Here is a 16,020-nt window from a genome sequence, read left to right as displayed (position 1 = left end):
CATACCCATCCTATGGGCGGGAGTGGAATAGGTTACAGATGCACATAATGGGCTCAGGGACTGAACCTCACACCTTATTTAGAGCAGAAATGCTGTATTATTTCAATGGATACCAATCGAAGGTTCAAGTTAGACCAAATGGACGAGTGATTAAAGGTGGAGAGGGGCCCAGGGGGAAGTGGCTATAGGGGGTAAGTGGCAAAGGGGTAAATAGCCATCCTGACAAGAAGCTAAGGGGTAAAGGGACCAATGGGAACTAACCAAGAGGATAAGTGGCCAGAGGGGGGGAAGGAAAGTGTCCAGAGGGGAAATAGAAAGGGAATAAGTAGCCAAGGGGAAGATAAAAGTGGGCCAGAAAGAGGAAGTAAACATGGAGAAAGTGGCCAGAGGAAGGAAAGTGGTCAGTGGGGTAAGTGGTCAGAGGGTGGAAGAAACGGCCAACATAAGAGAAGCGGACATAGAGTAGTAGGAAAATGCAGTCAGCAAGAATCAGTGGAGACGAGAAGAGAGGAACTAACCTACTGAAGCTGTGTTAGACAGACGCAGCATCCCTGACATGCTGTGGCAGGAACTCGAGGACAGACTCCAGTGTCATTCCTGTGGGAGAGTTAGCGTGTGGGTTCTGTAGCTGCGGGAGATGTAAATAGCTCGTAGCTGGGAGAAACTATAGCTGTGAGAAATGTATACCTGTGGAAGTTATATATAGCTTTGATAATATGAAGGCGTGAGATTAATAGCCATGGGAGTTATAGCTGTGTATGTAACCTCACAATTAACCTGTGGAAAGAAGCTTTAGTCGTACAAGCTGTAACAGAACATCTGTGGAAAATGACCTTAAAAGTGATGGTCAAATGTCGGCTCTTAAACCCCAAAAAAATTGTGAGGTAACCCAAAAGGAATTTTTACGAGCTGCGAAAATGACCAAAAGGTGTTGAGATATGAAAAGCTGACAAGACTATGATTAGGAGAGGTTCTTGTTGTGGGGAAACGGACACGGAGGGAGGTGATTAGTAGAGCAACTTGACCACCAAATGTGTTAAAAAGATCCACACTGATGCAAAAGATTCCTTACCTTGAGGTTACCTTGAGGTGCTTCCGGGGCTTAGTGTCCCCGCGGCCCGGTCGTCGACCAGGCCTCCTGGTTGCTGGACTGATCAACCAGGCTGTTAGACGCGGCTGCTCGCAGCCTGACGTATGAGTCACAGCCTGGTTGATCAATAAACCCTTATCGACCCCCTTATAAAGTGCAACAAAATAGATTTTGTGTTTAATATATATATATATATATACATATATATATATATATATATATATATATATATATATATATATATATATATATATATATATATATATATATATATATATATATATATATATATCAAAATAACCGGAATTCGAATCTATTGCCGTGGAATCTGACCAACAGATCCACACACTAGGGAAAAGTGACCTAAAGGAGCAAGAGGGTATGAAATAGCGGTCAGAAAGGGTTAAATGAAAAAAAAAGGGTGAGGTGGAGGGGATCATGAGAGATGGTGATGTTGGTGATTACATGTGGGAAAAGTGACCAGAATGGATGGTTTGGTTATTGGAGGAAAAGTGACCATGGGAGGTGCTTATAGTCTAGATCTAGCAGTCAGCTAACAGGGGGGGGGGGCAATTTGAGTGGATATTAACCTAGAGGAGTGATCCTTTGTGTGTTTATCCAATTTCAATTTCTTTCTTTATTATGCACCCCATACCCATCCCGTGGGCGGTGGTGTAAAGGATTACAGAGGCACATAATCGGTCCAGGAACTGAACCCTCTAGTTCGTTTAGCTAAGCAAATAACAATCTTTTGTAATTTTGTAACGCTAGTTACAAAATGATTAATTCGATATATATACATGTACACATACTCATGCATACATGTACATATACATACGTATAAATATATACATACACACACATATTTAATCACCCCACACAAATACACACATATCAATAATCTTTTATGTCATAACTGATTCAACTTATGACATAACAGTGGCTCACAACAGTCACTATACAAAGCACTTTACATCTATGATGAGTCGCCCAGTTACTATAGACTTGCTGCACCCGCAGAGAATAAAGTTACGTGAATGAGATATTTAGCAACTTGGCTCTACATTTATCATAAGTCAGGGTTGCATAGCATCATTCCGTTTCAAACTTGGGCTGGACGGTAGAGCGACGGTCTCGCTTCCCGCAGGTCGACATTCAATCCCCGACCGTCCAAGTGGTTGGGCACCATTCCTTTCCTCCGTCCCATCCTAAATCCTTGTCCTAATCCCTTCCAAGGGCTATATAGTCGTAATGGCTTGACGCTTTCCCCTGATAATCCCTCCCTCCGTCTCTCCATCACTATCAGGTGACGAGTAGTACAATTCTTCTATATCACGTAGGTAATCTAATGCATGATGCCTTAGTAGGTCATATCTACAAGGAATGAGAACAGGTGTCAAGGTTGATCCCAGATAGGATACAATCAGTCTGTCAATCCGTGAATTATACCTTCCTTGAAGAAGCGAGTGTAAAGACATTGTGAGAAGCTTCGTGATGAGGTTGGGGATAGTTGTAGATAGATAGTGTAGATAGTTGATAGATAGTGACAGTGTCTTCATAAGGTCTCCACGTTAAAAAAGCCACGTTAAAGATGGAAGAACTGATGTGTAGGGAGAGCCCTACACATCAGTTCTTCCATCTTTAACGTGGTTTTTTTTCCCCCATGCAATTCCCCTTTTCTGTCATTCCTCCCTCTCTCCCCTTTAACCATTTCCCCCCCAAGCACAACCCTTTTTTCCCCTCTCCCCCATACAACTACATCTCCTCTACCCAACCCAACCCTACCCTGCCTAACCTTACCCTACCCTCTTAAGCACAACCAATCCATCTCCCCATACAACTGTACTTCTGCCCTTTTTCCCTAATCATGATCTTAAGAAAATCAAAATTTTCAGGTATCTCCCTACCCACACCCCTTCCCCACATCTACCCTAACCCTCCCCACCCACCCTTTTACCTTTTCTGCCCTTCCATACTCATTCCTTCAACCAATACCCATATTCCTTCAACCAATGCTAATATTCCTTCAACCCCACTCCAATGCCCCCACACACTTGCCCTATGCTCTGCAACCGTCACTCAACTCATGACGGGTGTAGCAACTAACGACTCATGTCTATCTCTATCCAAGACTGGAGGCCAGACGCTCGTGGCTAGCCTCACCAAAATTTGCATAGTGGTTCTTGTAGGGTACGTGCTCAACATGGATGGGTCGGAGTTGTCATCATCGAAAAGAATACCACTTGATACAGTGCCAAAACTACCACCCCCCACAACAAATCTTGCTATCACAGCCTGGCAAGAATAGGATTTCTATTCTTATTGAATATAGGAATAGAACTAAAATCAGATCAGATATATCTAGGGTGTTGTAGCCAAGACGATCCTCTGTGCATCCCCAGGCTCGCCCTTGAAAGCAAGAGAGAGAGAGAGAGAGAGAGAGAGAGAGAGAGAGAGAGAGAGAGAGAGAGAGAGAGAGAGAGAGAGAGAGAGAGAGAGAGAGAGAGAGAAGTACAGGCAGAAACGCAGATAGAAGCACAGAAAAAGAGGCACAGAAGGATTATCTCTTCTAACAGACACACACACAGATAAAGAAAAAAAACAGAGAAAGAAAAAAAAACAGAGAAAGAATGTGTTATATGTTTGGAGGTACGTCTATGTTCCCATTTATAATAGATACTTCTCAAATTTTGGGTTTATATATATATATATATATATATATATATATATATATATATATATATATATATATATTACCCAGGGGTACAGAAGCTGAGGGTAAGACCAGTTCTCTGAGAACCTGTTATTGCCTTAGCTTAGTAATAGGCGTTAATTACTGGTAGCTGTGTATTAACCAGGTGATTCAAAGCTGGTCGATCAGGTTAGACTGGTTGCCTTCCCCCCCCCCCCCTCCCACCGGCTACCAGGTCGTCTTCCATACCCGTTCTTTCGATTTGCTACTACGTAAAAAAGGCAACTGTTTAGCCTTACCCGAAGCGGAGGAAACTCAACATATCGAGGCAAATTTGTATAGAAAAACGTCAATTTTACGGTGTTTTAATTTTTGACCAATCCAGCTTATTTTTAACGAATTGGTCGATTTCGTAATAAAATCGACGAGTTTGGACGACTAGTCCTCTGGTGAAATACCCCTGGGCCTAAGTATTTTGTATGTCTCTATCATATCTCTCTCGGGGCCACAACTGTGTCACGTTCACGGCCGCTGTATTTGGGATACAGAACACATATTGGGGGATTCATAGTACACAGACATATACAGTGACGCGGCACCCTACGTAACACCAGACTATACTAGCATAGTATACACCATGTATACTATGCTAGTTGTATTCAAGTGTATAGTATACATGGTATACTATCTTAAGATAAGATGTAGTATAAATCGTATATATGATGCATGTTGTATATATGTTGTTGGTTGTGTATCGAAACTCACACTGAGCACAAACTCTCATAAATACTCACACACACACACACACACACACACACACACACACACACACACGCACACACACACACACACACACACACACACACACACACACACACACACACACACACACACACACACTCACACACACACACACACACACATACACACACACACAAAACCAGTATTGAAGTGAACACAGGGAGCCTCGCGGCTATATGGACAGCGTTTGGGGATCGTCGTCCTAATGGCCCGGGTTCGATTCCCGGTGGAAGCAGAAACAAATGCAGCACAGCAGCGTACTTTAAACTAGCAAAAGTTAGATCAATATTCAGAAACCTAAGTAGGGAGGCATTTAGAACGTTTTACACTGCATACGTGAGACCAGTCATAGAGTATGCAGCCCCACCAAGGAACCCCCTACTTGACGAAACACATGAGGAAACTTGAAAAGGCTTACAAGTTTGCGATGAGGCTCGTCCCTGAATTGCAAGGGATGGAGGTATGAAGGAACCTGATGACGCTAGAAAAAAGGATGGAGCGAGGAGATATGATAAGGATATATAAAATACTTAAGGGAACTGACAGAGTGGAAATAGGTGAAAAGCTTTCATTTAGCGTAAGAGTAGTGGGAGAATGGCATGAACTAAGATAGCAGGTTGTGGAAGCAAACTCCATTCATAACTTTAAAACTAGACATTATATGTCTAGTAATGTCTAGTCGGACATTATATGTCTGGAGCGGCCTGCGGGCCGCTCCAAGCAACAGCCTGGTGAACCAAACTCTCGCAAATCAAGCCTGGCCTCGGGCCGGGCTTGGGGAGTAGAAGAACTCCCAGAACCCCATCAAGTAGGTATCAACCAGGTATATAAAAACAGAAACAGGAATCATCATTGCTTTAAAGAACCGTCAGCTAGAAAAACGAGATCCAAGAGCCAATGCTCGATCCTGCAGGATCCCAAATGAGTACAAATAACAGAGTTCAGTAAACACAAACACCCATACAAACACGCTCTCAACACACAAGAGAGCTCTTGTGAGCTCCTCTTTTTTAATGCCTCTTCACCAAAACAAGAGGCATACAAAAAACATATGTCGAAATCAACCACAGAGTTGAAACAGACCACATCATTACTGCCGAGTTAGTATACTGAGGTTATCTTGAGATGATTTCGGGGCATTTTAGTGTCCCCGCGGCCCGGTCCTCGACCAGGCCTAAACCCCCAGGAAGCAGCCCGTGACAGCTGACTAACACCCAGGTGCCTATTTTACTGCTAGGTAACAGGGGCATAGGGTGAAAGAAACTCTGCCCAATTGTTTCTCGCCGGCGCCTGGGATCGAACCCAGGACCACAGGATCACAAGTCCAGCGTGCTGTCCGCTCGGCCGACCGGCTCCTCCTCAGTATACTGAGAAAAAATTACATTATATCGTACAATACACACACAAAAAAAAAAACCACACCGCTATATACTCTCAGTATGCGGTCAAAACGCTTGCGCCAATTGAGTGTTGGTTTAAGATTTAGCCCACTCAGACATGCCATGCTTACACGGTATATGTCTTTTTATAATAAAGTGGTTTTTTTTTTAAGAGAACATATATGACCATCGCTGTCATATATGGTATGAATTATTACTAGTAATTGTTCAGATTAAAGATTATATATGACTGAATATATGTGATTATTATAAAGGGGTCCGGTAGTTCAGTCGGATTCGTTCTCGTCTCGCAATCAAGAATTCCGGGCTCGAATCCGGGCGAGACAAGTGGTTGGGCTCATTTCTTATTACCTAAGGTTTACTTAGCAGAAAATATATACCTAGAAGATTGCTTTTTGTGGGGTTGCATCCAGTATATATATATATACACTGGCTGCCTGTCCCCTGACACAAACAATTATCTTCATAGATTTTTCGTAATAACTTGAAAATTCGAGTTTGCGTAAAATTTCTATATAGCACTTGTATGGATAATAGTTTTAATGCAGAGTTAATATGTGTGAGTATAATATTCTGATATATCTTGGTCATGTGTGTAATATATGTCATACAAACGTGGCCATATGTGTATATATGAAAGTGTTCTAAAGTTGTGTGTATATATATATATATATATATATATATATATATATATATATATATATATATATATATATATATATATATATATATATATATATATATATTAGTCAGGTGTGTAGTTTCATTGTTATAGGTAAAATATCTTGGTTACAGCTGAAAAGTATTAGTAATTAGTAATTACTCATATATGTATAAGTACATACTGTTTGCTGTATACATGTTAGTTATACATGTGATAACTAATTTATCACATGTGTAATATCCAGGTCACATGTTTAAAATATCATGTGTGTAATGCACATGGCTTATGTTTAACATATTGTGGTCATGTGTGTAATATTTTGGTCAATTTTGAATGGGTTGGTCACATATGTAATACCATGTATTTAATATATATGTTTCATGTGTAATAAATCAGGATATTGTTTTAGTAATATATATATTTCAATAGTCACATGTACAATATAGTATGCATTGCACATATATATGGCATACGAGTAATACTTTTGTCATATCCTTGAGACCTACATATATATATATATATATATGTAATATCTGGATAATGTGTATATCGTTATCTGCAATTGGTTGTTCAGATCTGTAATATTTTTGGTCACACCGATAATTGCTTGTTTTTGTGAATTACATATGGACATATTTGTAACTTGGTCACATATGTAACATGGTCACATGTGGAATAGCATGGCCATGTAGGGAATATCATGGTTTTGTTAGTATTTTAGCCATGTGTGTGTTATATCTGGTTTACAAATGTGATATCTTGGGCAATATCCTGATCAAATTTGCAATATCTCATGGAGTAATATTATGTGATACATGTATTACCTTGGTCATGAATATCAATTATACTATTATTATAATACTAATTATAAAATTAATTGTTTTAATTAGTAATTATTACTCTATCTTCAGCTGGGTCTTGAAGGAAGCGGGCCTCGGGTGAAAGAGGGCTGTGACGATCTCTGTCTGGAACCAGTAGGTGCGGGTTCTTGCCCTTGCTGGGGTGGTTCTTCTTCGGCCCCCGACCACGGCGGTCTCCGGGTTTGGAGTCCCTGTGCCTTCTTTCATCAACTTCGCAAGGTAAACTGCGAAGTTCGAGCCCCTAAGGGGGGCAGTTCGTTGTTGCCAAGTAGCAGTTTGCTATTTCCTATGAGGGAAAACTCATCCTATGAGTGAACTCATCCTATCATCACGCCACTCATGCTATGTGTGAACACACGGCCATAGCAGCATGTACAACACACGCACCTTAAAAAGAAGAAAACCCACTGGGTTGTTCATCCTGGTTCTTGTACCCAGACACAGCTGGGACTTGCTTAACTGCCTCAAGCGATACGCTGACATTCAGACGCACGTCTTAACCCCATGAACCGTGATATGCGAAGAGTTACACACCCCGGCGTCGGCTCGAACTCACTAGAAGTTTGGAGGTACCAAGATGGTGGTACCCAATCCAATTTTTACACGTTACAAAACTCCTCCCAGCGTCTAAGACGACCCGTTGACCGGATTCATGAAGGAGTTACGCAAATACTTAAGAACCTATACATCTTTTCTCAGTCTTTTGTGGCGTTGTATTTACTAAGCAGTTTATTGGCTCTTATTTATTGGGTATTATTTATTTATTTGCTTTTATTTAGTTTGGTATTTATTTCCTGTTATTTATCTGCTCTTTATTTGCTATACAAAGCCAGCAAAGACTGATGAAAAAATGTAGAAGTTCATAAGTAAACTCGTAAATACTCATTGAATTCTGGTCAAGGACAATCCTGTTGTCCACTAGCAAAGATTTTTGTCCTTGATACATTATGTAATTATGATATAATTGTATATTATATATCTCTTATCTGCGGGTCAAGAAAGAATGATCGACTAAGTACTTCTTGGCAGAACCATATACTAGTTTAGCACTCATAAAGACCTTATGGTTATATATCGTCAACTGTAGGACAATGTACATGCATTTCTAATATATATTTAGACGATTATGAGCAAAGATTCGTGTAATTATGAAGGAATTTGATGTTGACCATTCTCAAGTCGACTTGAGAATGGTCCAGGACGGACCGAAACGTCGTCGTCCCTTCACTTTCTAGTGTGTGGTCTGGTCAACATATTTCAGCCACGTTATTGTGACTCCTCGTCTGGTGAGGGAATTTAGTGGTCTTGATGTACGACTTCTTGGTCTAATGAGTCGTTAGTCTCAAAGACACTGATGGTTAGTGCTGTGATGTGTGGTTGTGTTATCTGGTTCTTATAACACTGCCAAAGCTAACTTGAAGGGTGTACTGTGCTTGTTGTGTAGCTGTGGGCTGGTTATATTGTGTTTGTTTGGAGACTAGATTGTGTAAGGTAATATAACTTGGGGTCTGTTACTGTTATATGTGAAAGTGACATTTGTGTGGTGTGTGGTGTGTGGTGTGTGTGTGTGTGTGTGTGGTGTGTGTGTGTGTGTGTGTTTACTAGTTGTGTTTTTACGGGGGTTGAGCTTTGCTCTTTCGGCCCGCCTCTCAACTGTCAATCAACTGTCAATTTTTTTTTTTTTTTTTTTTTTTTTTCACACCACACACACACACCCCAGGAAGCAGCCCGTGACAGCTGACTAACTCCCAGGTACCTATTTACTGCTAGGTAACAGGGGCATTCAGGGTGAAAGAAACTTTGCCCATTTGTTTCTGCCTCGTGCGGGAATCGAACCCGCGCCACAGAATTACGAATCCTGCGCGCTATCCACCAGGCTACGAGGCCCCTAGCCCTAGGCCCCCTGTGTGTGTGTGTGTGTGTGTGTGTGTGTGTATTCACCTAGTTGTGCTTGCGGGGGTTGAGCTTTGCTCTTTCGGCCCGCCTCTCAACTGTTACTAATATTTTTTTTTCCACACACACACCAGGAAGCAGCTCCGTAACAGCTGTCTAACTCCCAGGTACCTATTTACTGCTAGGTAACAGGGGGCATCAGGGTGAAAGAAACTTTGCCCATTTGTTTCTGCCTGGTCCGGGAATCGAACCCGGGCCACAGAAGTACGAATCCTGCGCGCTGTCCACTCAGCTACCAGCCACTGTACTCACCTAATTGTACTCACCTAATTGTGCTTGCGGGGGTTGAGCTTTGGCTCTTTGGTCCCGCCTCTCAACTGTCAATCAAAACACATGAGCAATCAGGACAATTATTACTAGTCAATTAAGACATCTTTTGTCACTCAGAGAGAAAGTATGTCAGTTCATTTGATAATTGGATATTCATAGAAAAGTTAGGAATTACAGTCATTACATAACAAAGGTTACTATGAGGTTCACAGTGTTACTTTGACTAAGCAAAAGTCACATTGCGACGTCAAGAAGTCATTGTAACGAGAAAAAACAAACAATGATTTGAATCACAGTTACTCGGAAGGTCATTGTAAATATACTTATGTAATGACAACAGGAAGGAGTAATGGATTCACTGCAAGAGTCTCTGTCATTGCAAGAGTCTTTGTCATTGCAAGAGTCTCTATGATTGCAAGAGTCTCTGTCATTGCAAGAGTCTCTATGATTGCAAGAGTCTCTGTCATTGCAAGAGTCTCTGTCATTGCACGAGTCTGTCATTGCAAGAACCTTTGACATTGCACGAGTCTGTCATTGCAAGAGTCTCTGTCATTGCACGAGTCTGTCATTGCAAGAACCTTTGACATTGCAAGAGTCAAAGTCCTTAATAGTCTCTCTAGTATTACCAATCTCATTACAAACACAACCCAAGTTAACACAACCCAAGTTAGCACAACCCAAGTTAACACAACCCAAGTTAACACAACCCAGGTTAACACAACCCAAGTTAACACTATCCAAAGTTAACACAACCCAAGTTAACACAACCAAAGTTAGCACAACCCAAGTTAACACAACCCAAGTTATTCCAACCCAAGCTATTCCAACCCAAGATAACACAACCCAGGTTAACACAACCAAAGTTAGCACAACCCAAGTTAACACAACCAGGTTAACACAACCCACGTTAACACAACCCAAGTTAACACAACCAAAGTTAGCACAACCCAAGTTAACACAACCCAAGTTACCACAAGTCAGCACAACAAAATACGCCACTATAGGGATGTAAGAGTCATCTTAAGGGACGTAAGAGTCATCTTAAGGTACGTAAGAGTCATCTTAAGGGACGTAAGTGTCATCTTAAGGGACGTAAGAGTCATCTTAGGGACGTAAGAGTCATCTTAAGGAACGTAAGAGTCATCTTAGGAACGTAAGAGTCATCTTAAGGGACGTAAGAGTCATCTTAAAGGACGTAAGAGTCATCTTAGGGACGTAAGAGTCATCTTAAGGAACGTAAGAGTCATCTTAGGAACGTAAGAGTCATCTTAGGAACGTAAGAGTCATCTTAAGGGACGGAAGAGTCATCTTAAGGGACGTAAGAGTCATCTTAAGGGACGTAAGAGTCATCTTAGGGTTGTAAGAGTCAACTTAGGGTTGTAAGAGTCAACTTAAGGGACGTAAGAGTCATCTTAGGGGACGTAAGAGTCATCTTAAGAACGTAAGAGTCATCTTAAGGGACGTAAGAGTCATATTAGGGACGTAAGAGTCATCTTAGGGGACGCAGAGTCCTCTTAGGGACATAAGAGTCATCTTAAGGGACGTAAGAGTCATCTTAAGGGACGTAAGAGTCTCCTCCACGACGTATATGAGTCACCCTAATTATATATTAGTCAACCTAACTATACGAGTGGCCCCTAGATATAGAAAATGATACCCCTTAGCTATATAAGGGTGTTCCTAGCTATATATATATATATATATATATATATATATATATATATATATATATATATATATATATATATATATATATATATATATATATATATATATATATATATATATTATATATATGAGCCAGCCAGGTAGCATGAGACATCCTAGTTATAAGATACAAAGACATCATGCTTGTCACACTGAAGAAATATGACTCTTCATCCTGAGAGATCAACTGAAACGTGAGAAAAAGAAATATTCTTAAGAATTGACACAGTGCCCTAAAGATATTTTCAACTTCAATAGGGATAATAATGAACCCAAGAGCTAATACTGACCAACCAGCAGGTGTACTTCTGTCTAGGACTAAGGTAAACTAAATATACACCGTGAAGGGGGGTGTGTATATGTGTATATGTACAGTTCTGGGTATATGTATGAATAACGTAGAAATGCTGGATAGCCTAACACTTAAATACATAAACACATACACACATGGTCATGTATATAAAAGTTTCCTGATTAAAGTCTAGTACTCCAATGGCTTGATAACTATGGCCAAATTTATGAATAAAATAAATATAGCCTATGCTGTATTGTTGCTAAGATACTCAGCTACGCACAGGAAGTTAATGATTTAAAGTGTTCATTTTTATATGCGTGTTCGTAGCATATTCAGTTCGTTGCTTTGATTATATGAGATATACATATGTGTGTGTGTGTGTATATGTGGATTTTTACCATTTTCTATGGTGGGGAGTTGACCCTACAGCCTAAAACTTTGAGCTTTAGGCCTATGTTGTTCCCATACGTCATTTCATTTTATAAGGAAAGAGAGGTGGGCGCCATGTGTGGTCGAGGGTGTGGGCGTGGCCTGGAACCCCCCTTGACTCCGCCCCTCGCTCCTCCCACTTCTTCAAATTACGCTCTTGCTCTCACCCGCACTTCACTTCCGGTGGCCGGTCCGCTACACTCAGCTAAAACACACGTTGCTTTCTTGCTCCTCACGAGGGCTGCAACACACCTGCAGGTTGCCCGGTGATGGGCATCTTTGAAGAGTCATCGTGTAGCAGGCGCCTCCGGCCATTTTTATGTTGCCACTCTTATCCTTCCAACTCTCATGTCGCTATTCATCATATTGTGCTTAATTGAGCCTTATTATCACTGTCCCTCTACTATTTTATAAACATTTTACATTATTAAAATATTTATAGTTATTTGATAGCATTAATGGTATAATAACAAAATATAGGGGTAATAATTTTTGTTGCGACGTTTAGCAATTCAGAGGCTTATTATGCTTGTGCATTACTTGTTGCCAGATAGTAATATTCAACTTGTTTATTTTCAATACCTAGCTTTAAACTGTGCTAGAAATAGAGCATTCAGTTAAATTTCTAACTTTGAATTTACCAATTAGAAAACAAAGCTGGCAAAAGAGTCACCCCTATACCTCACAATACGAATAATATTAATAAAAAAAAAATAATAAAAATTGCCCGGTAGATAATTTCGTAAGGCGCTACGTCTTCCCGGCAGGTTGGCTGAGGTACGACGACTACCAGCCCCTGGGGGATGCATGTGGCATGCGTTTTCCACCAGTCAGTCCCTGAAGTAACTGGTTCAAATTATTCCCCCTCCTGCATGTTTCCACGGCATCATTGTTATATCGATATTTGCTGAAGTCTTGCAGGGAAGGAAGGGGGGATGTGTGGGTAAGGGGGGAAGGGATGGAAGCCTGCAGTCACACACTATCATCCACAGTCAAATGAAAAACAAAACGATATTCTTACATTTCAGCAACTGACGAATTTGCTAGGTTTAAATTTTAGGATCTCGTGGGATCATTAAACCACACATATTACCTAATAATATCGTTCTAATGCTGTTTTTGTGTGTGTGTGTTTGTTTGTAGCTAACATATGCACAGTTAACAGTCTCGATCAATACTCATATGAGACAGCTGAACCGATTAGCGTCGTTCATATCATGAGTAAGAATTCCTTCAGCATAGAAAGCCTCACCAGAGCTCTAAACTGAAAGCATTATTAAGATTCAACTTGAGCACTGATACGAGTCTAATTTAACGATCGTGCATGTTGCAAAGCCTCAGTTAACCCATAGTTTGAGTGCCTATACAACATAAGTTGTCACCAGTATGAGCTAACCCCTAATATGGGTTGCCCCCTGGTATGGGTTGGACCTATTAAGAAGAGATGGTCATATAGGATTAATGACTCCTTTAATTGGTTGACCATATCATGGGTTGATTCTAACACTGCTTCTAGTATGGGTTAGACCTATAATAGTAACATGGGTTAGCATGCGTTAAACATACCAATAAGTCCAATTTTCACATTTTTAATTTTACTGAATTAGGAAAAAATTACAGCTAAAATCAAAACTTAATTACTCAACTAAAGTACATATACGTACTCCATTAGCCCTAAAAAATCGTATATTAGTCCTATGATTACTAGAAAGAGGTTAGGTTAGTTTAGATTAGATCCTTTATGTTAAAAAAAAATCCCATTTTGGACCATTTAAAATATAAAAAAGTCAACTTTTTCATCACCAAAAACATATTGGTGGTACTTTTGACCAAAGAGTACTGTAAGTACTCTTATTCTAGGAGGATTAGCTGGTACTTCTAGTTAACACTAGAACAGGTGCTCCTATTATGGATTATCCCAGACATGGATTACTTGTATGTGGTATCCCAGGCATGGGTAACTAACATGAGGTACCCCGGGCATGGGTTACTAGCATGAGGAGCCCCGGGCATGGGTTACTAGCATGAGGAGCCCCGGGCATGGGTAACTAACATGAGGTACCCCGGGCATGGGTTACTAGCACGAGGAGCCTCGCCATCATCAACAGGAGCCTCGCCCTCATCAACAGGAGCCTCGCCCTCATCAACAAGAGCCTCGCCCTCATCAACAAGAGCCTCGCCCTCATCAACAGGAGCCTCGCCCTCATCAACAGAAGTCTCGCCCTCATCAACAGGAGCCTAGCCCTCGCCCTCATTTTCCATATAAGCGCCTCAGCATTGCGATTTGGCAAGGAAATGTTCGCTACATCTTGAGCATCGTCCCACTTTCGAGGAGAAGGAGAATATTTTCTGTATGTTACGGGAGTTAGTGATGTGGGTATGTTTGTCAGCTGGAGATGGGTATGGGTGTAATCTGGGTGTGGGCATGGATGAATGCTGAGTGTGTGTCTACAAGTGACGGTAGGGGGCTTGGGTGAATGCTGCGCATGGGTCATATAGGATGAGTGTGCACGAAGGCTGGGTTTCAACGCAGGTGAAGGCTGAGTGTGGGTGTAGACGTAGGCTGGGTTTCAACGCAGTCTACACCCACAACGCTGAGTGTGGGTGTAGACGTAGGCTGGGTTTCAACGCAGTCTACACCCACAACGCTGAGTGTGGGTGTAGACGTAGGCTGGAAGTTGGTATGGGGGAATTTTGGGAGTGAGCTTGGGGGGGGGGGGGTATTGAATAGGTAATGGTGTTAGCTAGATTTGAGTATTAGTGTAAATTTAGTCTAGGAAGGTCTTAACTGGCTGTGTGATTCTTGGTGAATTCAAGGTGTGGGTATAGGAACATGTTTACTATGAGGTTTAGGAGGGTTTGGGTGTGGCTTCAGTCTAGAGGTTGTGAGAGTATGGTTGAAAACAGAGCGTGGGTGCTAGTGTAATCTGTGTGAGGATGTGAGTGTACGCGGAGTGTGGGAATGGGTAATGAGTGGGGTGTGGGAAACGCTGATAGGTTGGTGTTGATGAATGCTGTGTTTTGGCATCTCACATGCTCTATTTTAAGGCCTGTTTTAAAAGAAAATTAGCTTGCTAATATGGAGAACTATGAATTTCCTCTCGAGGATCGTCGAGGACGCCAATGGTAGCTTGCCGAATTGTGGTGAGCGCCTCTGCATGAGGGCCACATATGCATCATATTGCTGCATTAGCATGTTTAACGTTAGAATGCTAATCAAGCACGAGTGAATAGATATCCATCCTAATTAACAAACTCTTCAACATCTGTCAGCCACCAGCAGAATGACTCCGAACACTAATCAGTGCACACTTACCCTAAACTTATGGCCTTACTCTCAGAACATATAAGAGTCATAGTGTTATATAATAAGTTCAAAAGAAGGCCCACCAGAGCTTGTACAACCACCCTTATGCTAAACGGGCTGTAACAGATGTACACATCTAGCTGTGAGTACATCTATTACATCTACTAGATGTGGTGAAAGCCGGGAGTGGGTACTGGCGAGAACTGGGATATGGGTATGTGGGGGGTATGGGTTAAGGCTGGGTTAGGATATTAGTGGGGGCTGGGTATGGGAGAAGACTGGGCGTGGGTATGTGTGATGGCTGGGTATGGGAGAAGACTGGGCGTGGGTATGTGTGATGGCTGGGTATGGGAGAAGACTGGGCGTGGGTATGTGTGATGGCTGGGTATGGGGGTGTATGGAAATTGATTTAGGCTGAGTGAGGGTATTAATATTAGCTTGGTGTGGGTACGGTTGATTGTGGTCATTGCTGTTGGCTGGATATGGGTGTGGGTATTGTGGGTAAAACTGGGTGGGGAAAAGGGTGAAGACTGGGTGTGGTTACGGGCTTAG

The sequence above is a fragment of the Procambarus clarkii genome, chromosome 52, assembly GCF_040958095.1.
Source record: "Procambarus clarkii isolate CNS0578487 chromosome 52, FALCON_Pclarkii_2.0, whole genome shotgun sequence".
In the NCBI taxonomy this organism is placed as follows: domain Eukaryota; kingdom Metazoa; phylum Arthropoda; class Malacostraca; order Decapoda; family Cambaridae; genus Procambarus; species Procambarus clarkii.
The sequence above is the reverse complement of the archived record's forward strand: the minus strand, read 5'-3'. Positions refer to the sequence as shown.